This window comes from Loxodonta africana, chromosome 19, assembly GCF_030014295.1.
Source record: "Loxodonta africana isolate mLoxAfr1 chromosome 19, mLoxAfr1.hap2, whole genome shotgun sequence".
NCBI classification, from domain to species: domain Eukaryota; kingdom Metazoa; phylum Chordata; class Mammalia; order Proboscidea; family Elephantidae; genus Loxodonta; species Loxodonta africana.
In genome coordinates, this window is record NC_087360.1 from 44,574,497 (window position 1) to 44,598,932 (window position 24,436).

Consider the following 24,436-nt stretch of genomic DNA (forward strand, 5'->3'; position numbering starts at 1 on the left):
TGTCTAGTTTCTCACAATTAACTATGATGCTAGTTGCAGGGTTTTTGTAGATGTTCTTCATCAAGTTGAGGAAGTTCCCCTCTATTTCTAGTTTTCTGAGAGTTTTTATCATGAATTCATGTTGGATTTTGTCAAAAAGCTTCTCTATAACTAGAATTTTGCTTTTTTAGTCTGTGGATGTGACAGACTACATTTGTTGATTTTCGAACTAATCTTGTATAAAAAACCTTGTATACTTGGAATAAATTCCACGTGGTCATGATGTATAATTCTTCTTATACATTATTGAATTCAATTTGCTAATATTTTGTTGAAAGTTTTGCATCTATCTTCATGAGAAATATTGTTCTGTAATTTTCCCTCCTTGTAATGTCTTTGTCTGTTTTTGGCATTAGCTTAATGCTGGCCTCATAAAATAAGTTAGGAAGTGTTCCTCTGCTTCTATTTCTGGAAAACATTGTAGGGAATTAGTTTCATTTCTTCTTTAAATATTTTCTAGAATTCACCAGTGAAATCATCTGGGCCTGGTACTTTCTGTTTTGGGAAGTTATTAATTGTTGATTCAATTCTTTAATAATAATAATAATAAACAGTTGCTATTGAGTCAATTCTAACTCACAGTGACCCTATAGGAAGTTCAGAGTAGAACTTCCTCGTAGGGTTTCCGAGGAGCAGCTGGTGGCCTTGAACTGGCAACCTTTTGGTTCGCAGCTGAACGCTTAACCACTGTGCCATCAGGGCTCCAAGTTTCTTTAATAACGTAAGCCTATTCAAATGATCTGTTTCTCCTTTGTGAGTTTTAGTAGGTTGTATCTTTCCAGGAGTTGGTCCATTTCATCTAAATTATCAAATCTGTGGGCATAGAATTGTTTATAATATCCCTTATTATCCTTTTAATGTCTATCAGATCAGTAGTGATGGCCCCTGTTCAATTTCTGGTAATAGTCATCTGTGTCTCGTCTCCTTTTTTCTTGGTTAGCCTGGCTAGAGGTTTATCAATTTTATTGATCTTTTCAAATAACAAGCTTTTGGTTTTGTGGATTTTCTTCATTGTTTTCCTGTTTTCAATTCATTGATTCCTATTCTAATTTTTTTTTTCTTTTGCCTAGTTTGGATTTAATTTGTTCTTTATTTAGCTTAGATTATTGATTTTAGAGCTTTCTTCTTTTCTAATACATGCATTCAATGCTATAAATTTTCTCTAAGCCCTGCTTTTGCTGCATCCCACCAATTTTGGTACATTGTATTTTATTTTCATTTAGTTAAAAATATATTTTAATTTCTCTTGAGACTTCTTCTTCGACCCATGTGTTATTTAGAAGTGTGTAGTTTAATCTGCAAACACTTTGGGAATTTTCCAACTTTTTTTTGTTGTTGTTGATTTCTAATTTAATTCCATTGTGGTCTGAGAACATACGTTGTATGATTTATATCGTTTTGTATTTATTAAGGAATGTTTTACGGCCCAGAACCTAGTCTATCTTGGTGACTGTTCCATATGAGCTTGAGAAGAATATGTATTCTGCTGGTGTTGGATGAAATATTCTATAAATGTCAGATCCAGTTGATTTATGGTGCCGTTCAGTTCAAATATATCCTTACTGATCTTCTGCATGCTGAGTATATCAATTACTGATAGAAGTGTGTTTCATCTGACTCATTTATGGACTTTTTTTTTTTTTTAATCTTTTCATTGTGTTTATCAAGAAGTTGTCCAATTGATCAACCCCAAATCCTGGACAATAGTTAGTTACCTCACCGAAGGTGTGGCTCTGTGGGAATTGTTATAATTTCACAGAGCTTCGTGGTTCTGCCTTTCCACAGTATTAGCGTAGTGGATGCAGATTCTCCTATGCCCTTTGTGTTCTTCTCATCGAAAACTGTGGTGCTCCTACACGATCATTTCTTCTGCATGGGAGCCCCATGTAGGAGTTAAGCAGGATCTGTGCCATTCTTGACCATCTGAGTGGTCTGGATTGTAGGAGGTATACTTGCCTTGGGCAGAAGTTTTGTCCTACAGAAGAATGACAGAATGCTTATATGGGGCTAGTGAGAAGAATTAAGTATGTTTGAGGGTATATTTTAAGTATGTTTGTGTACATTTAAGTATGTTTAAGTACACTTAGTAGCTGGACAAAAGTAAGACTCCAGTAAGTTCAGTAGCAAAAAGGCCACCATTCCCTTCTCTGGGAGGCTAGGGGGTGATACTGCCATTGGAGGGAAAGCAAGAGTAGAAGCCTTAAGAGCAAAGTCACATGATGATAAAAATGGGCAGAAAAATAATTATCATTGATTGGAACCCCAGAAACTAAAAGAGGGTGGCATGGACAGGCATTCACAATGCATACCTTTTTTTCCCCTCCAGTTCTTTACTTCCTACTGGCTGTTTTACCTTTGCTTGATCCTGTCTTTTATGGGAGCACTCAATCTGTTTTTCTAGTGCCATTTATTATCTAGGGGGTCAGATAACTTCAGGCTTTCCCCCCAGTCTTCTTTCTACTTTCCCAGCCTAAGATTCCCTACCCTTTCCACCTTGTTTAATGTTTCTTATCTCTTAAAAACCTTTGTGTTTTTTCCCATATGGGTGGGAAGAGCTGGTTGCTTCAGCCCATTTAAGGACACTCTATGACATGTCCCTGGATCATGCAAATGGTTAAGCACTCAGCTACTAAAAGGGTGGTGATCTGAAACCACCCAGAGGCACCTCAGAAGAAAGGCCTGGTGATCTGCTTCCAAAAGGTCATAACCATGAAAATCCAATGGAACGCAGTCCTACTCTGAAACACATGGTGTCGCCATAAGTCGTAATTGACTTGACTGCAAATGGTTGGTTGCATTTTGAGTTAGAAGACTATTCTTACAGAGGTTATAACGTGGAAACCTCTCTAATGGAGAAGGGCTACTGGTGAGATTGGGAGCAGTTCAAATAGTATTTGCCAAGTTGAGCTGAATTGGTATTTTTACCACTTGATATTTCCTGTATCTAGTATGCTTCAGAAAGCTATGTCTAGATTGTCTTAAACCTGTGGCAGAAATATTTTCCTTGGCTGTACACTCCACCAGTCTCAGTTACCAGCATCTTCTGGGAGTACAATGTAGGACGAAGCCCACAGTTGGTCCATCCTCAAAATGGTACTGTTCTGGTTTTTATCTTCCTGCCCTGAGCAGTGAGATAGACGCAATGTTAATCCACACATCTTACACACTCACCAGAAAGCAGACAGGGTTGTTCCAGAATGGATTTCCTGTGTCATAAAAATCACAGAAGCATAAAAGGAAAAACCAGATGTGCACATAGAGCATGCCCGGGCTTACGCATACTCTCATACCCAGAGTCATAGGGCTTTATGTTCCCAAAGCTAGCTCACCCCTCCCCCCCCGCCACCTTTTGAAATGTACCATTGCTCAAATTCACAGAATTTCAGAGCTAGGAGAAAGGATTCATGGATCTGGGTTTATGCACTGGGGTATATCTGTGGGTATTTTCATACATGTGGGTGCTTGTTTGCCTGAAAGTGTCACTGTGCAGATCTAAAGAGGCCACTTCAGGGATACCCTTAAGCTTTGAACAACCTACTTGTAACCTATCAATCCTTTCCCTTTAATTAAATGTAAAGGCCAGCTCCTCCAGGAAACCCTTATAGATTGAGTAGATGAGAGAGAAGATGTCATTTGCCCAGGCTTACCTGAAAATCATGTTCTCTTTCAAATTCCTGAATCTTGTGTCTTGATGTGAAAATGCTTAAAATAGGTGCTAGTTCCGTTTTTGTCTGCTAGGATACATTATAATTTTGCCAATGAAAAGAAAAGCAAAAAAAAGTATGCTATCAACACAAAATTAGCAGTACTATACTTTCCATTTGAAATTCACAGGCTGGCTTGAGGTTGTGGTATGGAAGCTGTGTTTAGAACTGTGTGTTGCAGAGGTAATAGAGGTCCGTAGTCTAAGTGCATGAAAGGTGGGGTGCCAAACAATTGGGAAGCTGGGATCTTGATGTCCTGCTTTAGGGGAGCTAAACTCCGGAGGGACTAATGCGGACTAACGTAGTGAATAGCAACCTGAAGACCCTTGATTCATGATTCTTTATTAAACACCTATAATATGCTAGATGTTGTTCTAGATGGTGGGGATACAGCAGTAAACAAAAATAAAGATGCCAACCTTATAGTCAAATAGACGGAGACAGATTGTCAGATGGTGATAAAAGCTAAGTAGAAAAATAAAGCAGGGTAGTATATATATATATATTTTAAAGGGCTGATGGAGTCATTGGGTGGTACAAATGGTTAATGCACTTGGATGCTAACCGAAAGGTTTCGGTTCAAATCCACCCACAGGCACCTCAGAAGAAAGGTCTGGTGGTCTCCTTCCAAAACAAAATCAGCCATTGAAAGCCCTATGGAGCACAATTCTACTCCAAAACATGTGAGGTTTGCCAGGAGTTGAAATCGACACCACGGCAAATGGTTTTAAATGTAGTTATGTGGCTATCTGGAGGGAAGTCATTCCAGTCAAAAGGAACAGCCTTTGCAAAGGTTCTGAGGTATGAGTGGGGCTAAGGAACAGCAGGGAGACCAAGAGGCTAGAGCTGGGTGAGCCAGGGAAGAGTGGTGGGAGGTGGAGTCAGAGAGTTGATTGGGGAGTGAGATCATGTAGGACCTTGTAGTGAGTGAGATGGGATTTAGGTTTTAGAAGAATAACTCTAGCTGCTCTGGTGTTGAATAGATTGCAGACAGGCAGCAGAGAAAGCAGAGACGACTCGGAAGCCTATTGTGGAAGTCCAGGGTAGAGACATGGTGGTTGGACTAGCAAAGTTGTGCTAGAAATGGTAGGATAGAATCAGGTTCTAGGTATATTTTATAGATAGAACCAACAGGATTTTATAATGAATCGTATGTGGGGTGTGAGAAAAAGAAGTCAATGATTATTCCAAATATTTTTTTTTGTTTTATTTTCTGAGAAAGTAGAAGAATGGAGTTGCTACTTACTGAGATGGGGAGGAGAAGATTTTGGAGAGAAACAAGAAGTCTGCTTTTGGACATGTTACATTTGAGATCCCATTAGACATTTAAGTGGAGATGTCTAGTAGGTAACTGGTCATAGGAGTGTGGAGTTCAGGAAGGAAGTTAATCATAAAATAGGCTTTCCTGTAGTGTGAAGATTCAGTTCATTCATCATCCTGCTCTAAATAAGATGGTTAGGATGTCTTCAGGAGCCCTGGAAACTATTGAGTATCTGAGGCATGCTTTGACCCAGGGATTGCCTGAACAATGGAAAACTCTAGTCTGTTCCCTAGGTCCAACCAGCAATTCTTTCATTAAACAATGTTTATTAAGTGCCTACTGCGTGCTGGGCACTGTGCCAGGTGTTGGATAAACAATGGAGATCAAAATACACTCCTTGTCCTTACAGAATGTTTAGTCTTGTAGTGTATGAGGACGAGAGAATGGAGATCTCAGTGCTATGTGGTGGGTACACGGTGCTATTGGACACAGAGTAAAGGCGCTGAATCCAGTCTTGCAGCCAAGAAAAAGCTTCCTAGAGAAAGTGCTATCTAAGCTGACCCCTGAAGGATGAGTAGGGATAGCCAAGGTGAAGGGGTGAGAGACTGGGGGAGAGAAAGTTCTAGGCAGAGAAAAGAGCATGTGACAAGCAAGGAAAAAAAATTTGTTCAGACAAAGAACAAAAGTTCAATTTAGCAAGTCTGGGGTGCAAAGCAAAGGCAGAGGCAGAGAGGCAAGTCAAGTCTGGAGAAACAGTTGTGGGCCAGACCATGACAATCTTAATGAGCAACACTGGGACTTTATTATAAAAGCCGTGGAAAGCCTTGAGGAGTTTGAAGCAGAGGAAAGAGAGTAGGGTAAAGAGTGGATTGGAGGGAGGCAAGTCTGGAAACAGTTGCACCAGGGGGGCTGGTGATGGTGGCCTAAATTAAGTAGTGGCAGTGGGGATCAGGAGGAAAACCGGGTCTTATCTCTCCAGGCCAGCTCAATCTCAGATTCTGACTGCCCTAAAATATCATATATAAATATGTCCTTATGATGTGAGGCAGGGAAGAGGAGGCAGGGCCTGGATCTGCTCTCCCTACCCTCAACTAAAGGGAGACTTGCTCTGAGAAGCTAATTACCTCAATGAAATGAGGCATACAATGCCTACATTTTAATAGGGGCCAGGTGTGGGAGGAAACAAGAAGGAAAGGTCTAGAATGAGGTAGTTCCTGGGAAGGACATACTCTAGTCTTGAGGGGTGGCCAGGGACAAGATTCAAAACCAAAAAACTTATTGTCTTTAAAGTACAGTACACCTCGCTTTGTGTAATGTGTGTGCTGTGCAGTGTGTATTCAGGACAGGACCTGGATTCTGTATGAAGGCCCTTGAGTGCTGAGTGTGTGCTTGGGAATGGATGTATATGATGCGAAGTTTTCTCTGAGTCTGCGTTAATATGCAAAATTCTGGAACGCATACTGTGCAAGTACATACCTGCCGTAAAAAGAGACATGCAGGCAATATATGCTGTGAGAGAACATATGCCCTTTGGCGGTCCATGTTCCCAAGACACAGCCTGGAATAAAACAAGCTAGGGGTTCTGTTCAAAATTAGAGACCCTTTGCATGCAGCAGGCACTCACATATTGTCAAATGAGTGACTGTTTTAGTTTTTTTTTTTTACAGCTCAATAGTTTTAGGGAATATATAAGTTTTGTTGTAAGTTTGAACTAGATGTTTACTTAAGAAAAATAAATTCACAGCCAGGCATCAATGTCCATTTACAAAACCTGTAGTTTAAACACTATAATGAAATTTATACACTAGCTCAAATGCTACCTCCTGTAAGAAATTTTCACTATTTTATTTCATTTTCTTCAACAAACATTTACTGAATACCTCAGGTACTCAGGCGCTGGGCTGTTGCCGCTCAAACTGATTTCCCTTTCCTCTGAACCACCTTAGTCTTAATTATATGCTGTCTCGTATTGTTCCTTCATTGCTGCATGTACATTAATCCACTTCCAACTATGTTCCTTGGGGGCAGGGACTCTATCATAAGCTTCAGGGTAGGTGAGGAGTTTGTTGTTGGGTGCCTTTGAATTGATTCCAACTCATAGCCACCCCATGTGACAACAGCAGAATTTCTCCGTAGGGTTTTCTAGGCTGTAGCCTCTATGGGAGCAGATCGCCAGGTCTTTCTCCTGCAGAGGCTGGGTGGGCTTGAACCCCCAACCTTTCTTTTGGCAGTAAGCGCTTAACCATTGTGCCACCAGAGTTCCTTATGAGGAATTTAGTAGAGAGGTGAATACACAGAAGTGAGTAAATACCCACTATTTGAGGAAAACTAAGAACAAAAACCATTTTTGTTTATGAACTTTAATAATATAATAGATAATAAAATACCTTAATAACAAGGGAACATTGCAATTAATTAACAAATATTTCTCTAATAATAAAACACAGTAAGCCTCCCAAAACAGGGAACTATAAGGCAGGAGACTGTCAGAGAAGGAAAACTAAAATATTTTCCATTAATAGTGACAGAAAAGTGGTAAGACTGCACCCTGTCAAAGTTAGAAACTTTTCTAGACCCTGAAAAGCAAGGCAGTCCCATGGAGTTCCGGCTTTCACAGTATATGATTCTCATATGTATGTTCACATTAAGAAAAAGATTTGTGCATTGATGTAATTGCTACTATTCCCAGAATGTCATTTTGTTGTTGTTGTCCTTATTCTTTATGCAAAACAAAAATGTTTCCTTCCGGATGTTGGCTAGAAGGTAGAGCCAGTCTTTGGTGAATTATTTGAAAGGCATTCATTACCTTATAGCAGGTTTTTTTTTTTTTTTTTTTTTTTAGCAGTGGCACTGTAGACATTTTAAGCCAGATAATTCTTTGTTGTGGGGGGGCTGTCCTGGGCATTTTGGATATTTAGCAGCATCCCTGGCCTAAACCCACTACAAGCCAGTAGCACCGCCCCCTCCCCAGTTGTTAAAATCACTAAACGTCCCCAGATATGGCCAAATGTTCTTTGGGGTGGGAGCAAATCCCCCCCCCCCACCGTGGAGAACCACTGTCCTATAGAAATTTTGGTTTTATTTAGGTAATTTTCTTTTTAAAAAATGGTAGGCGATGGGGGAAGGGAAAGAATATTGCTTATTTGCTAAGTTAAGTGTTACAATTCTGTTATTTTATTTCGTTTTACAGATAAACTAAGGTTCAGAGAGAGAAAAGAACTTAGTGAATATCATAAAACCAGTTCAGCAGTTAAATTAGGATTTCATGCTAGGCTTGTATGACTCCAAAGCCTTTAGTACTTTCCAGCACATTTCCCACTGCCTCTCTGTAAAAAAGGCAAAAAAAAAAAAAAAAAAGCATACTTCAAATCGAAGGTGAACTGCAAATTAAAAAAAATTATATGCAAACATATTTTGAAAACTTCATTGCGGGAGGGGGAATCAATACTCTTCTATTCATTAAATGTACTTGAATATGACTATGTATGCTCGTACACATACACACTTGGGGCCCCTTACTATCGTTGTAGCTCTGGTCTTATCTCTGAAAAACAAGAGCAACACAATGAAACACCTTCAGTTCTCCTTGTTACAAATTATACAAAACCAGGGTCTAACGGTGCCAAAAGGAACCAGTATTGTTTACATAAGGACCTAAGGCTAATAGTTAACTTTCTCCCATTAAATCCAGAAGCAGTAAATAACGACTCACTTTACAACTACAAATGAGTAAAATCTAGTAAAAAGTCATAATATGGAGAAGAAAACATTAAATAAAAAGAAAAATGAAAAGGTTGGTTTTCAACCGCTGCCTTTCTGGCCCCCTTCCTCACACTATCGCGGCAAGTCCCAGTTCCGCGGCCTGCGTCCCTATCACCCCCGCCAGCTCCAAGCCGGTAGCGCCCTGCATGCTCTGGCTCCTTTCCCGCCCTAGAGCGAGCTCGGGCTCTCTCGAAGACTGTCCCAGAGGCAGGCCTGGAAAAACAGCAGTAAGAAACTTCGGCTCAGTTTGCGGTTCATTGAAAAAAAGCAAACTGTCAATTTTGATTCGAGGCTTCAGCCGCCGGTTCCGATTTTGGGCTGGGGGGGGGGGGCGTCATAATTCGTCAAGTTCAAGTGCGCATGTGCATGAAGAGTCGCTCGGGCCCTTACTGAACACCCTCGGTCTACGAGCGGCTGGGGGTGTGTATCCCGCGTGCGGTGGGTGTGTGGGGAGGGCGCGGGCGCGCGTGGCCGCCGAGAGGCGCGCAGACCCTGTGCGCGCGCGGAGCCCGTGGCTGGTGGGAGTGGGGCCCGGGACGGGCGGCGGGGGGTGTGTCCCTGAGGCTCGCTCGCTCGCGCGCTCCTCCGCTCCCTTCCCGGGCGGGAATCCGGGCCAGGTTGTGGCTGCGGCCGTGTACGTGAGCGCAGTGTCCCGGAGAGGGAGGGGAGGCCGGCCAGGTGGGCGCGAACCGATCCTGGGCGGGCGGCCGAAGACGAGCGGGGCGGCGGGCTGCGCTGGGTGGGGGGGCAGGCAGGAGCGGCGGGAGCTGCAGCCCCGAGCCGAGCGGAGGCGTTTGAGCGGGAGCTGCCCGGTCCGTGCTGCTGCTTGCGGCGGGGCGAGGTGAGCTGCGCGGGGACTCGCGGCGTTGCAGCCCGGGGCCGCGGGCGGCCCGGAACTTCCCACGCGTTGCACGCCCGCGGGGTCCAGGCCCGCGGCCTGGGGGCTCGGGGAGGCCGGAGCCGCCGGGGCAGCGGCGGTCAGGCCGTAGGGGTGATGCTGCAGTGCCTGCGCTGGATGGGTGGGGGGGGGGGTAATGTGGGGGGTGCCTGCCCGCTCTCCCGTGCGCCGCCCTGTTTATCTCGTCGGCCGCCGGCGCTTCCATCGGATCCCCCTCCCCAACTTTGGAGCGGTTGTGCAGAGTCGCGTCACCGATGGAGGCTGACCGGGTTAACGTGTCCCCTCCCCGACCCTTTCCGGCCGGGCCGCCAGCTCAGCCCTCCCGGCTCCCTGCGCATTCCTGCCCACTCCACGGAGTGAGCGAGAGCCGGACTCTGGGACCGGCGGCGCAACACACCCAACACCTCCGGGGCTGCTCCCAACTTCTATCTCCCGTTCTGCCCACTCCCTCCGTCCCGCGCGGTTTCACCCAGCCTTGCCTCGCCTCTCCCAGGCTCCTTGCCCTTCCTGGCTGTGGCACTGCAGTGAGTGTGGGCATACGGGTGGGGGCCTGGATAGGGAGTTTGTGATGTTCGAACAGTTCCAAAGGCAGCATTTTCTTCCCTGCCTTGGAGCTCAGGGCTCCGCGCCTAAGCTTTAGGATTGCATCAGATATCTCAAGAAGCCCACCTGCCAGACAGTGAGGGGTGCCACTGCCTCCTTGTTTTCAGGTAGCCCTGGCCAATTCCCAAAGACTTTGGGGCGCTTCCGCTAAGCAGGCGTTCCCATGATGCCAGGCCATCAAGCCAGGCACGGGGGTTACCTACAGGCTACCACTAGTTTCTTTACATTCTTTCTACAAAAAAGTAAATGGCTCCTTTTGGCTCAGAATAAGTGATCAACAGGTATTGAAGGCCTGCTTTACACTCTGCCACGGTGCTGTGTAAACAGAGGTTCTTGGTCTCAGGGGAACTTGAGATGCAAGGAAACAGCAATTAAGTTCAACTCCACAGGTACTTTTGAGGAGCTGTTGTATTTTCAGCAGTATGCCAGGCTCTCCTAGAGATGGTAAGAAAAAAAAAAAGAGGCACACAAAAACTCCGAGATTTCAGGGAGCCTCCTGACTAGGTGGAAGTGATTTGAGAGCTCAAGTTCAAAACAGTGTGCTGTGGATGCCTAAATTGGTGTAAATGCCCAGGGGCTGGGGGAATATCAAATAAAGAAATAGAGTTGGGGGAGGGACCTACAATAGTACATTTTAAAATAAGTTATGCATGTGGAGAATAGCTCACTGATGTTGCCTCAAAGACAAGAAAGGAAGAAGTAACAGGTGGGAGAGGTCACAAAGGAATTACTAGAGGAGCAGAGATTCATACAGCTATCTCAGGATGCAAAAGATACATGAGGTGATTCCCTCTTGGGTTTATAATCTCATGAAGGAGATGGAAAGACATGAGCACGTGAAGCAAATTAGATCTCGAGCTAGAGCATAGCTAACTGTCAAAATGCATGGTGTAGAAATAGGTGCTGCTGGAGTTCGGAGACAGAAGGTGTGGGCAGGAGTTGCCAGGACTGTATTCCCAGAGGACATTATGACCCTTGAGATGGGCCATGAAGTGGGAATGAACATTGCTTTCCTGAGATATAGAAGAATGGCCTTGACCAAGCCAGGGAACTTTCCTTGAACAGTGGGAGATAAAGATGGAGAGGAACAATGGTAGAGATTGTGAAAGTCTTTGAAAGCCAGGCTGAGAAATTGCACTTTACACTATGTCTGGTGGGGAGACTAAAAGTTTATGAGCCAGGGAATGATGTGACAAAAAGTATTCGGAAACGTTTTTAAAGTAATATTAGGAGATGAATCAGTTAGTAGACTATTACAGTTGTGGAGTGCTCAGGGCTTGGACTGGGATAACTGGAAATAAAAAAGGGGGTGGGTTTTAGAAAAAGTAACGTTGAAATAATCTGTTGACGGGCAAGGTGAAGGAAAGAGATGAATGGAAATTAATTTTTTGTGGAAATTGATTACATGCCAGGGCCTTGGAGCTGCTGTAGTCGGTAACTGGAGAAATCGGAAGTGTGTGTTTTGGAGAGAAGTAATAGATACTCAGATTGCAGAGAAGTTTCTTGGTTTGCCAAGGCATCCAAATGTAAGCGTCCTGTGAGGAACTGGGGCTATGAGATTGGTGGGAACCAGGGTTGTATAGTATTATTGGAAAGGCTGCCAACACCTTGAGAGGAAGACACTCCTAGCGTATGTAAATGGAGCATGTTCTTGGTAATAGGGAGGCAGCAGAGGATGCTGTTGAGTGGGGTTGAGGGTCTGAATCAGAGGGCACGTGTTCTTATTGCCATTCAAATTACAACTCCTGGTCCTGAACTGAAGTTGGCAGAGCAGTTTTGGGGAACTGGGGCACTGAGGATGGGGCCACTCATTCTTCCAGTCGTGAGGATGGGCTTGGAGATTGGAGAGAATTAGAATGGAATTTACTAAAGATATAATTTCTTGGGTTTTGAAACAAGTTAAATGGAATCTCAGCTGGTGTTACTCTCAAGTAAGATCTTCAGGCTAGTCCTGGTGCACCTCTCATGAGGGGGAAGCATCAAGATGATCTAAGGAGTGGGAGGAAATTTTGGGTCTAGGGAATACTGTCTTTCTTAGGCCCAGGTCTGTTTTGACCTGCACTGCTTGTCTGTTCTCCGGAACCCGGTGAACAGCAGGCAGATGGGAGCTGGTGGTATTTTTCCTGAGCTCTGAATTTTGCTTTATTGTTGCAAGGATGATTTAGAGTGATTTGCCGAACAAATTCCCCAAGCCTGAACTTGCAACATCTGAGAGCTGGTCAATTTGAAGGATGTTGCAAAAAGTTGCAGGACGAGCTGAGAATGTAATTGTAGTTACTGAGCCTCTCTTGTTTCTCTGAGATGCAGGATCATTGAACTAGCAGGTGAGGCTGACAATGGGGGGGGGGGGGGGAAGACGACGACGACGGCCAATCAGGTTTTGTTTTGTTTTTTTTATAGGGAATAGTTGACTGTCAAAAAAACTGTGTGGAGCAGTGATTGAACTAATAACTCATTGTAAAGCAGTGTTTTCTGTGCTGTTTTGATCGTGACCTTCATTAAGAAATAATATTTACGTCATGACTTAGTACAATTATGTATTTAAAAGTCTAATTTAAGTTCACGAAAGTATGACTGTTTCCCTTTACTTGGTGCAGGCTGCTCTGATACTTTTATTTTTTTGTCCTATTATTTTTCATTTAAAAAATACTGTGCCCCACTAAACTGATTTAATCACTCTAATGGCTCATAATCCATAGTTTGAAAAACGCAGTTACAGAGAATTTTCACATTTGACAAGTATTTATTAAGCTGTTTGTGTGTAGAATTAGCATTACTTGTGTGCTAAAGATAGGAAAAGAATGGCGAAGTGATTGACAATTTACAGTTGAATTGGAGAGATAAGATATACTATGATTAAGGAGAAAGACAAGATGACGAAATGACAAAATCAATAGTAAGTATCTTTAGGACTCAGAGAAGGGAATGAGCAACCTGTGCTGGAGTAGCTCGGAGAAACTTTTGGCGTAAGGAAGGAAGCCTGGGGTGAACTGTTTGTGGTCTTTCATGGTGTTGCACAGTCAGGAGGCATAACATGAGCAAAGACTTGGAGTCAGGGATGTGCACAGGGTGCTTGCGTAAGAGTGAAGAACAGAAGATTCTTGTTAGGGAGGAGGGAGAAATCAGGTTGGAAAGGTGGACTACGGTCAAAATGTAGTGTAGGCGTTGTAAGCAGGAACCCACCCCATCGAATGTTTTAAGCCTAGAGATGTGTTATCATTTGGACTACATCAAGGTTTTAAAAAAGTGAGAAGAAGCCAGAAAACCTCTGGATTTGGGGGCTATCTTAAAGAATCAGTTCTAGCAGCCCTCTAGAGCTGAATGGTGGCTACGACAGGCAGGATGTTCTCCAGTTGTGTAGTTCCAGCACTCTCTGTTGCCTCAGTTCAGTCTCTTTAGACTCCTTGCCTAGTCCTCTAGGCTTTTGGGTTTGTGACATGTTTTCAAGAGACTTGAATGCCAGTCTAGGGAATTTGGGACCTCTGTCATGGGCTTTGGGTTTTTTTGTGTTGTCATGGGCTTTGGGTGGCCACTGGAGGATCCAGGGTAGGAGAGTGACATTATAGTATCTGAGATATTTGGGTGCAATGGATTTGTTTTAGGTAAGTCAACAGCATTTCATGAGGAGCTGCTGATTGGAAGCTTGAAATATTTTTATGATGATTGTTAATGGTATTAATTAGAGAGGGCTTTTAACTGTATACTCTATAGTGAGGAAAATTTTTGGTGACCCCCAAGTCTGTCAAATCATCTCCTTTTTTACTTTTGGCTGGCACAGTGAGATGTTGGCTCCTGGCATGTATTCTCTGAGTATGATGTCTGGGTAATCACTTGGTGAGATGTGAGTCATGGCCACCAAATTATGTATGACATTAGACTCTCAGAAGCTTTGGTTCTGTGAGCCAATAATAAAGGAATAGTAAGAGGAGGAACTGTGTCATTTCTTCTCTTACTTCCTTACCCTGAGGATGACCCCAGGGGATAGGTCTCCAGGATCAGGAGAGATTCATAATGACCACAGAATAACTGGTTCAAGCCCAGGTGTTCATCCAAATCACTTTCAGACTCTCAAATGATTATGCTGATTTTGGAACCAGGGAGTCCCTGGCTGGCACAAATGGTTAAGCGCTCAATTACTAACCATAAGATTGGTAGTTCACACCCGACCCAGAGGTACCTCAGAAGCAAAACCTGGTGATCTCCTTCTGAAAGATTACAGCATTGAACACCCTATGGAGCACATTTCTACTCTGACACACATGGGGTCACCATGAGTCGGAAATGACTTATCGGCCACTGGTTTGGTTTTTGGTTTAAAGTGAGTAAGTTCACAGCTCTCTGGGCTGGAGACAGTCTGGTTTAACTGGGAGAAATCCATAATTATCCATGATGCAGAGCTCTTCCTAGGTGAGCTCAGGTGAGGGGGACTGAACAGTAGTTACCCAGCTTTTTACAGGTTGGGCAAAAGTCAGTTACTTAAAAATATTGCTTTTGTAACATTAAAAGAGTAGAAATGCATTTTTGCTTAAACATGTGTGGCAGTAGGATCAAGCATAACAGTTTTACATGATTGTTAGGTTGCTAAATCGGGAATGGTGCAGCGTCTGTGTGCACTTTGGCTTTACGAGCTGTTAATAGTTTCTTAAGATAGGATGGTGCATATTATATATAAATGATAAAACGTGAGCTGGATGATGGTGTTATTATTTAATAATCATATGTAAAAATGGTTATTGTTGGCGCTGGGTCAGCCTGGAAGGAGGTCTGAAAATGAGTGCCATAGGGTTCTGTTTTGGCCTTGATCTATTCAACGTTTTTCCAGTGTTATGGATGAAAATACAGAAGGTACGTTTTGTTGGTGGCACAGAGGTGGAAGGGATGGATTATTTAGAAGTCATATCAGGGCTCAAAGTCATCTACAATGCATGGCCTGAATTAATGGGCTGGGGGGGAAAGAAATTCAGTAAGGATAAATGTGAAGTCTGGATTTAGTTTTTAAAATTTGGATTGTAGTATATTGGGATGTTCATACATTGTAATAAAATAATTACACTTTTGGGGATATAACTGAGACCATATACAACACGTAGACGATGTTTTATGCACAAAGAGACTATTTAGAGTTTTTCACTATAGTGATAAATTAGAAGCAACTTAAATATCCAATGGAGTGGGCTGAAGGTAATACATAACTGAATTCTGATAATCTTGTCTTTACAATGGAATGTTATGAAACCATTAAAAATGATGTTTAGGAATAGTTTTAAAATTACACGAAAAATGTTTCTGCTAAAACTTAAGGTGCATCTCCAATATGATTTCAAACGTGAAAAAACAATGTACGTAGAAAATGACTGGAAGGAAATATACTAATGCTAATACCAAAATGCTAATACTGGTTGTTTCTATATAGGTTGGCTTGAGTGACTCTTTTTAAAAAATGTTTTAAACTTATTATTTGTATTTTCTTTAATATGTATGTTTACAGTGGGAAAAACATTGTTATTTTAAAAATATTTTTCAAGGACAGGATGGGGGAAAGCTAGGTGGTTCATTAAATAATTAATCTTAAGCACCTGCCTGCTATGTGCCAAGCACTGGGTTAGGCACTGGGGTCAGAAAAATAAGATTCAGTTCCTGACCAGAAGTTGTTCATGGTCTAAAGAGGAAGACTGACAGGTAAACAGAATAGCATAGTATAGCCCTGGTGATGTTCCAGGTACACTGAGGAGGGGCAGGTCATGTGGAAAAAAAGTCTTGGGATTGTGCCATTGTTCATGAGCCCTGAATGGGATGGGTGTTTAAAAAAGGTAATCTAGTTTATAACTGGATTACAAATTCAGTAACCCAGTCACAGATAGAGTCTTAATGGCCTCTGCTGATCATGTGACACTTGAACCATGGGGGAGCCATGATTTAAAAGGGACATAACAAGCAAGACTTTATCCACAGGAAAGAGACTAGGATGATGTGGGATTAGGAATGACTGGAGTATGCTCATGGGGTGGATAACAAGAGTGCCTTCAAATATTTTCATGGTTATCAGATACAAGAAAGAGTTGACTTGTTCATTTTTGTTCCAGGTATTGAAATATAACCAATGGGTGAAGTAATCACTTTATCCTCTCTAACTCAGGTTTCTAGAATGATTAGAAAATAAATCAAGGCTCAAAGTAATTTACAGTGAGGATGGGCTAAAAGTCCTCTTTACCCTAAAGGCTGGAGCCCTGGCGGTGCAGTGGTTACATGTTCAGCTGCTAACCAAAAGGGCAACAGTTTGAATCTACCAGCTGCTTCTTAGAAACCCTATGGGGCAGTTTTACATTGTTCTGTGGGGTCGCTATGAGTCAGAACCGACTTGACGGCAACAGGTTTGGTTTTGGTTTTTACTCTAAAGGCTAGGAGAGCAGATTTCAGTTCAATATGGAAAAGAATTTTCTAGTTGGCAAAACTGTCCAACAATGGAAATACCTGTCCATGGACTTAGTGAGCTTCCTGTTATTGGAGCCATTCGAGTAGGGCTGAATATAGTTGATCAGGGATGCTGTTCAAGAGAGAACAGGAATTAGAGCTCCGGAGTCTTTTCCAATTCTTAGGGTCAATTGTTATGTGACTTGCTATAGCTCAAAGATAATGTGAAATAGGGAATGTAATATTAGTTGCATAACATCATCACGTAAATTCTCTAAAAATTTTATGAACAGGTTCTAGAATTTTCTAGAGATCCTTCTGGTGTCATTTCTAAAGGATAAAGGGAACTATTCTGAAGTGGTTCAGAACTCAGTTTGTAGCCCCAGAGCTGCTGAAAATTGAATTTTGTCCTTAGAAAAAGTAAGAAGGTGAGGGGGTGGGGAATGACACATAATAATAAATGAAATAGATTGACCTGTAGAAGAATAATGTGTTTACTGGCTAGTTCTACTCAGTGTAATGAACAAACCAGAATGAGGCTCTTCAGTTGAATCCTGGATCTGCCACTTGGCTGTGGCTCCGCTTGAACCTGGAAGTGCCCTTGAACATCCATTCTCTCCTTCATTTCTCACACCGTGGGTTTACATTGCTGGGAACAGTATTTAAATGCCATCCTGACACCAGGGATGAGACTGAGCCTTATGATTGCTCTGTAATTTTAGCTACAAAAAGAACAAGAGGCAGACAAATTAAAAAAAAAAAACTTGGGCAAGATTTTCCCGGAAAGCAGATACTTAGTTTATATCAGACCATATGTTTGTGGTTTGAGTACTTAAAATCTTAATTTTAGCATTTTTTAAAAATTAGCAGTTTACACGTGGAAAATTTGATTTAGTTTAATCTTTCCAAAGTTTTATTTGAAATTATTTAAAATTTTTTGATTTTTCTTACTGCTATTTTTGTTATTATTTTTTGATGTGGTTAAGTGTTCAGCCGTTAACTGAAGGGTCAGCAGTTTGAATCCACCAGCCACTCCTTGGGAGAAAGATGTGGCAGCCTGCTTCCATGGAGATTTACAGCCTTGGAAACCGTATGGGGCAGTTCTGCTCTATCCTGTAGGGTTGCTATGAATCAGAATCGGTTTGACAGTAGTAGGGTTGGTTGGTTTGTTTACTAGGGCTAAATCATACAGCAGAGCTTTCTTAGAGAGCTCTGCAAAGAGAATGGAGGCTACTTTATCTCATCAGAATATCACAGGATGATTTCTGTCTCCATGTGATTCATTTTCACATTTTGGCATTTGAAAAATCAGCATTCTGCAGAAGTGCTCTCTATTTTCATGAAGTAAAGTAATTTTGGGTACACTGACCTAAGGACTGATAGTTTTAGATATCTGTAGAAAGTATAGGCGAAACTTGGTTATTTAGAGCGAAAATGAAAAATCCTTGTGACCTTGTTGACACTGGGTCTCTGTGTCATCTGTGCCTGGCATGGTGTCTGGCTCACGGACCGTGTTTACTGAATTGCAGTGAGTCAGTTCACTGAGCCACATATAGCAGATGTGGGGAAAAGTTAGACTGCCATATACTTTTCATTTGTTTTTTAAAGCAATCATAGCCAAGAAATAACTGTTCAGCCTTTTTTGTCCTTTGAGTATTGGGAGGCCATAAAATTGTTTTAGTAAAAACAACCCACATGCAGTGGATATTTTTTAGAGTGCAGGAAGAGTGGAAAACTTCCTTACCTTTTTCTTTTTCTGCTGAAAATGAATTGCTCTTGGTGTGCTGTTGTTAAATTCATGTGTCCTCTATCCATTTTCATCTCATCTATTTTTATGGTGACTGTCGCCGTGGTACTCGTGCTCTTTACATAGCACAACAGAGATTTCAGGTGTCTGATAGAACAGCTCGAAGTTCTGCTGCAGTGGGAGAGAAGTTGTGTTTCAGTAGTGTTTTTTTTTTTTTTTTCTGTTGAGGTATAATTTGCATATGGTGAAATACTCAGATCTTAAGTGTGCAGTCTTGATGAATGTGTATCAAGACAGAACCTTTCCACCACTCACCCCAGAAAGTTCCCTCGTACCCTTCTCTAATTCCCCGGCCAGAAATATCACAGATCTGATCCCTGTCACCACAGGTTGATCTTGTTAGGTTAATCGTGTTTAATAGGTTCTTAATATTTTAATTTTGTCTAGCAACAGGACTTTATACGGAATGCTTTGACAAGGTATAGGGTTGTGGGGGTATGTATTTAAAAATCAGTATCCTGTATGGTTAGGAGGCCCCATTAAGTAAATACTAGTATTCTTGAGCTCATCTTGAGCTTAGATTCTTCCTTCTTATTAGCCTAAGGGATCCAGATTTGTGTTAGGAATCCTGATTCCCAGATGGAAAAGTCAGAGGTGCAGACAGCTGACCTGGTGTGGGCTAAGTGTTATTGGACAAGTGCTGCCATTACTGGGTGTGTGTATGTGTGTTTGTTTTAGTTGTTCCGTTGGAGAGCTGGAATGCTCAGTTAGAAGATCTGGAATTGCTCCTAGGACATCCCTTTGGATTATCCAGAAGCCCCTTTGACATACTTTCTCCCTTTTCCTGCCTCTTCCTTGAACTAGCATATAAATTTAACAATCCACAGAGTTACAGAGTTGGGCCTGTAATGTTGAAACAAGATCTGTATTGCAAAGCCCATGGCTGACTGGAAACACAGATTCGCTTTGCACTGCTGAGCTCTCCGCCTCCTGGGAAGTGTGTGTCAGATCGCCTCCCCTTATTTGGGTAGAAATTGCTCCCGGACTCGTTTGTGAAATGTATTGAGTAGGATCAGTTTCTTCCTTTTTTAAAATTAAACTGTTTTACAAAAATTTCATTACACAAGTAATATATGAACACATTCGCAATAGAAAAAAATGCAAACCTTCCTGAACAAACAAAAATCTTTGATGTCCTTCCCCAGGGATTTGTTGGTATTCTTTAAATGTTTTATATACCTACATTTATCTGTATAAAACCAAAAATTAAGTGCATTGTACTACATGTATTGTTCTATTGCCTTCACCCCGCCCCACTCAACAGTGAATCTTGGTAATAGTTCATGTCAGCACTTACAGGTCTTCTTGATTTTATTTAACTCCTCCTGCATGGTCTTCTGTATAATGGGGAGGACCACAGTTGTTTAGCCTTTCACCAACTGATGGACATTCAGGTTATTTCACTAAGAGTCAGAACTGACTTGATGGCAACAGGTTTTCGGGCTTGTATTACTATTACAGATAAAATAAAATAAAATAAAAACATCACTGTGCATTTACAACACATGTGAGTGTTCTTCCAGAGTAGATACTGAGAAAGTGAGATTGCTGGGTATTTGTTGTTAGCTGCTATTGCGTTGGACCTACTCATGGCGACACCATGCACAATGGCATTGGACCATTGTAATCCATAGGGTTTTCAGTGGCTGATTTTTGGAAGTAGATTGCCAGACCTTTTCTTCTTAGTCTATCTTAGTCTGGAAGTTCCACTGGAACCTGTTTAGCATTATAACAACATGCAAACCTCCACTGGCAGATGTGTGGCAGCCGTGTGTAAGGTACGTTGACTGGAAATCGAACTTGGTACTGTAATTTTTTATTTTAATAATGATACATTATAGGGCCAGTTCTTAGTGTAGATTTAATGTAGGCCAGGGGATACGTGAAGTGTGCTTAGGCACTAAGCAATTATTTTAAGACTAGGGCAGGATTTAGGGTGTGCCAGGAGTAGGTTTATGCATCTTCACGTGCTAGTGCTGGTTGAGCTAAAAGGATTGGTGTTGGGAAGAGCTCTTCAGGACCCTGTAGTTGCTTCTGTCTGGTGCCCACCTGTCCTTGTACTTCTGCAGAGGGCTTTGGCTGCTATGTTGATAGTGTTGTATGGAGGAGGAGAATCATAGGAGGGATAAGCAGCAGATTGTGGACTCAGGATGGTAAATTCTAAACTGAGTTCATTCTCTGCGTAGAGACCTGTGATTCTTCTCCTAAAGTATGGCTTAAGCATTTAAGCCAAGGGTGAGGCATTTGGGAACATTTTTGTTTTCTTTAAAAACAAAACAAAACTAGAATACTGCAATTTTTCTTTTATTAACAGTTTTATTTTAGTTACAGAAGAATGCTGTATGTGTGACTATATTTATACTTCATGTCATCTAGACCTCTGAAAACTAGAAAACACGAAAATTAACCACATCAAGGTACACCCATGCCAGCGTGGCAAGGGAGGGCTTGGTTGTCCCCTTCTTGAAGATTCCTAAGCAGATGTTAATGGGAATATTTCTGGTTCCCACCTCAGAACAACCCGACTCTTGCATTCAGACCGTTGTCCAAACCCCTTAATGCATTTATTGCCATTTTTGGGGGTTCCATAGGCTTCTCCTCCTTTGGTCTCCCGCTTATGTCAGCAGGAACTCCCTCTCCTTTCCCTTCAGGATTTGGTGACCAAGTCCCCATCCACCTTATCTGTCCCATTCATGACTTGGTAGATTCCCTCAGGGCGTCCTGGCCTCGACCTTTCTGACCTAAAGAGCACTGTTTTCTTAGCCCGCCCTCCTCATTGCACAGCTCATTTAGGTTGACTGCTCCCTAGTTTCACAAATCTTCTTTCTTGATGGGCTGCAACCAGTGTTCCCAGTGTAGATGATTTCCTGATTTTATGGGGAGTGACTGGGCAGAGGGGTCCCTGCCTGGCGCAGACTGTTAAGCAGTTAACTACTAATCGAAAGGTTGGTGGTTCAAACCCACCCAAAGGTACCTGAACAGACAGGCCTGACAGTCTGCTTCTGAAAGGTCGCAGCCTTGAAAACCCTGTGGAGTAGTTCTATTCTGCACACATGGGGTTGGCTTTTTGATTTTTGGAGTGAGCCGTGTGTTTCTTTTTGTTTTTTGTACTTTTGTAATGATGATGGACAAAACTTTTTTGGCTTCGTGACTACAGTAGAATGGCATTTTGCTCTACATTGACCTAACTAAACACATTGACCTAGAAGTCCCTTTATTGGACTGTGAATGTTACCACGAAACTCTTGCATGTTTCTTTCCTCCATGAATGTATTATATCTCTCTTGAAGATGTTAAAATATATTGGCTATTTTTTCCCCTACTTGTACAAACTCTTCCCTGTAAACTTTCCACAAGTTTACCTCTTCTCTTCACTACCAAGAATTTGGTGTCTTTTTTTTTTAAAGCTAAAATTTATTGAGTATCTGTGCCAGGCATGGTGCTCAGCATGCAGTGTATGTTTTCTCAGTATTTTCTAGGCATCTCCTTCAAACTTAGGAAATCAGAATCTCGAAGAAGAGGAGCTTCACCTCTTAAAAGGCAGGGCACTTTTTTTTTTATCTTGGTGAATATGCCATGTCCACTTGGAATGTCATTTAGGTCAAGGTGATTGATAGTGTTGTTGAGATCTTGTGGGTCTTTCTAACTGGAGGACTCCCTTTAGTATTTCTTTTTTTATAGTGCCTTAAGTGAAAGTTTACAAATCAGGTCAGTCTTTCATACAAAAATTTATATACACCTTGCTATATTTTTTTTGCTGTATACTCCTAGTTGTTGTCCCCCTAGCAAGATAGCACACTCCTCTTCTCCACCCTGTATTCCATTCAGCCATGTCCATTTAGCCAGCTCCTGTCCCCCTCTGCCTTCTCATCTCGCCTCCAGACGGGAGCTGCCCACATAGTCTCATGTGTCTACTTAAGCCAAGGAACTCACTCCTCACCAGTATCATTTTCTGTCTTATAGATTAGTCCAATCCCTGTCTGAAGAGTTGGCTTTGGGAATGGTTCCTGTCTTGGGCTAACAGAAGGTCTGGGGACCATGACCTCCAAGGTCCTTCTAGTCTCAGGCAGGCCATTAAGTCTGGTCTTTTTCCATTAGTATTTCTTCAAATTTTGGTTTGGTTTTTGCAAATTCCCTAAACTTCTGTTTATCTGGAAATGTCCAAATTTCGTCATCTTTGACAGACGTTTTTGCTGTATATATAATTCCTGGCTGGCAATGTTTTTCCTTCAAGGCTCTATATATGTCGTTCCATTTCCTTATTGCCTGCATGGCTTCTGTTGAGTAGTCAGAGCTTAGTCTTATTGACTCTCCTTTGTAGATGACTTTTTGTTTATCCCTAGCCACTCTTAAAATTCTCTTTTTATCTTTGGTTTTGGCAAGTTTGATTATAATATGTCTAGGTGACTTTCTTTTGGGATCTACCTTGTATGAGGTTTGATGGGCATCTTGGATAGCTGTCTTCTCATCTTTCACGATATCAGGAAGTTTTCTGACAATAAATCTTCAACCGTTCTGTCTGTATTTTCTGTTATTTCCCCCCTCACCCCCCAGCCCATTCTGGTACTCTTGATAGAGTCCCACATAATTCTTAGGGTTTCTTCATTTTTTTTTTAATTCTTTTATCTGATTTTTCCTCAAGTATTTTGGTATCAAGTGCTTTATCTTCAGTCTCACTAATTCTGACTTCGATTGCCTCAATTCTGCTCCTATGAGTTCTTATTGAGTTGTCTCATTCTGAAATTTTATTGGTAATCTTTTGGATTTCTGTTTGCTGTCTCTCTAAGGATTCTTGCAGTCTGTTAAATTTGTCATCGTGCTCTTCTGTAATCTTCTTAAGTTCCTCTGTTACTTTGTGTGTTCCTTGGCTTGTTCTTTGTTTTGTCTAATCTCCCTTCTGATCTCTTGAAGAATTCTGTATATTAATCTTTTGTATTCTACCTTCGGTAATTCCAGGAAGTTTTATCTTCCTCTGGAAGTTTTCTTGATTCTTTGCTTTGAGAGCTTGCTGAAGCCATCATGGTCTTCCTGTTTATATGATTTGATATTTACTTTTGTCTCCGAGCCATCACTAAGTGTCCTAGCTCTTGTTTTGATATGCCTAAATAGGATGCTCAAGTAAGCTGGTTTGATTATTGGTGCCTTTGAAGCTCTAATGTCCAGTCACCAGGTGGTTAGATTTGTTACTAGGTATGTGAGCCCAGGAGTCCTTTACTGTTTTTGTGTGGATTCAGCTCGGTGTTCAGATAGTCGGTCATCAAGTGTGTGGTGTAGGCTCTTACCTGGAGTCTTAGATGGGCAGGGGTGATTGGAGTAGGCGTAGGCATCTGGCTGCAGTAGGGGGTCATGTACTGAGCAGGAAAGGGGGCTGATGGCTGGCCCTGAGGGTCTGAAAGGAAAGTGTGTTCCTGTTCCCAAGAGTGCATAGGGGCGTGGGTTTTGCAGCCATACTATGGGCATCTAGTGGTACAGGCTGTAAGGACTGGGAGACACCGCTTATTCTTGGACCCCGTTGCAGGTGGCTAGGTGGCATGGGTGGAGCTACCAGTCCTCAGGCCCCTGATCTGGGTAGGTAAGGACCCTGCTTAATGAGCACAGTGGTGTCAAATGTCACAAACCTGCCACTCCACCATATAGCTAGTAGTGCAGTGAAGTTAGGCTTCAGGTATATGTCCTGTTGTACGGTGCTAATGAGGGCCTACGCTGCATAGGCCTACACAGGTCTATGCAGGGGTGAAAGTCATTCAGAGTCTGTGGACCCTTATGCCTGTGCCTAGGCAAAGGAGCTGTACCCGCCCTGAGTTCCCTGCTTAAGGGAGCTGGCAGAGCATTTTTTTCCTGTTTGTTAATTCGTTCCCTCTCCCAGGCCAGGAGAATGGCTCAGAGCTTGTGCTGGGCCCTACTTCTGGCCCAGGGGAAGTGGAAATCAGCAATCGGAAGAAATCGGCAAT

The 24,436-nt window shown here is 42.3% G+C and overlaps 1 protein-coding gene across 2 annotated transcripts in view; it reads left to right on the plus strand.

Annotated features, from left to right (window-relative positions):
* Positions 1–9,158: 9,158 nt before the first annotated feature.
* Positions 9,159–24,436, plus strand: part of ZNF395 (zinc finger protein 395) — a 47,626-nt gene continuing 32,348 nt past the window's right edge. Inside the window, exon 1 of one of the 2 annotated variants that reach the window (XM_064272641.1) lies at positions 9,159–9,186. The gene's annotated coding sequence lies outside the window, so the exon portion shown is untranslated. Of the gene's footprint in view, positions 9,187–9,523; positions 9,608–24,436 lie in introns of those variants that run through there. The other variant, XM_064272640.1, reaches the window with a different exon arrangement.